Raw genomic sequence first — 1,492 nt, forward strand, 5'->3', positions numbered from 1 at the left:
TAGGGTTAGGGTTAGGGTTAGGGTTAGGGTTAGGGTTAGGGTTAGGGTTAGGGTTAGGGGTCTGAGAGTATACAACATTAAATATTCTGGATGGAGAGCCAGGGGAAGACCAAGGTGAAGCAGGAGTGAATCTGTGGCAGACACCCTCAGACCTCGTGGGATGTCCCTCCTACAGGACACTTGCCTTGGTGCAGACAGACGCCTGTGTCTCCTCGCGACACCCGCCGGTACAAGCGGAAGAAAAAATAAATAAAAGTAAAAGTAAATAGCATATCCGAAAGATGGGTGTATTCTGATTGAAAGACCTGGGTTTCCTCAGAAAGTACAGCCTCTGATTTACCTTTTTAAGATTTTTTTTACGTGATTTTGCCGTGTAAATTTGTTGTCTTTGTTGTCTATTGTAAGACCAAGATATTTGTATGAATCCGTGATTTCAATTGTTTCTTGTTCAATTACCAGTGGTGGGATTGTTGGTTTTTCTCTTCAGAATCGTTTTTGAGAGGTTCACTTTGGGAAAATTCTAATTGCACCATTTAAAAAACACACATAGTTCTTCGAAATGATCTTTTCATCTAGGTTTATTATTCCAATAATAGCGGTGTCATTTGCAAACTTAAATAAGCGTGTTGTTTTATACTTTTTTCTATGATGGTTGGTATTTGTTGTATACAAAACTGGTGACAAACCACAGCCCTGAGGACCGCCAGTGTTACAAAGGAGTATGTCAGATTTTGTGTTGTTCAGCTTAACACATTGTGATCTGCCTGTCAAAAATTCCAGGACCCATGCTGCGGTATGATGACTAACTCTCAGAATCAAACGTCTTTTAATGCCAATGTGCTGTTGAGTTCCTGAACACAAAACAGTATTTCTCGATGCCAGTAAGGCTAGGAGCGCACAGGGAAGCTTTATCTGCACAGCAGTTTTGTCGTCCAGGTGTAAACAATAAAATATTATAGTATAGAAGTACCACTCCCACAGGCAACACTGGTTTCTGACGACTGAAAAGTTCGTGTTTTGTCACAACTTGTCAGCGACTGCTGTCGCTCAAAACTTCTATGTTAATTTAACCGCCAATGAGTGAACTGAGACGATCGGCGCTCACAGAAGACTAAAACTAAAACTGTTGCGCAGCTAAAGTTTCCCAGTGCGCACCTAGCCTTAATCGCCTATAGGTTTTGGTTAAGAAAACCGACAAACATTAATTACATGTACATGAACAATAGAATGGCAAATGAACTTTCTAGTAGTGCTTAAAGAAATACTTTTCTTTTATTTGGAAAGGGGTTTTAAGTCACGTTTAATAAATAGGTTCCATATTATTATTAAAACGAATTGTCAGCGTGTCCTAACTAGATTTTGAATAATAGGGCCTATACACCAACACGTAAACATACACGCACGCACGTACGCACGCACGCACGCACGCACGCTCGCACGCATGCACGTGCATGCACACTCACACACACATACACACTCTCTCTCTCTCTCT

This window comes from Aplysia californica, unplaced genomic scaffold (assembly GCF_000002075.1).
Source record: "Aplysia californica isolate F4 #8 unplaced genomic scaffold, AplCal3.0 scaffold00931, whole genome shotgun sequence".
NCBI lineage: Eukaryota > Metazoa > Mollusca > Gastropoda > Aplysiida > Aplysiidae > Aplysia > Aplysia californica.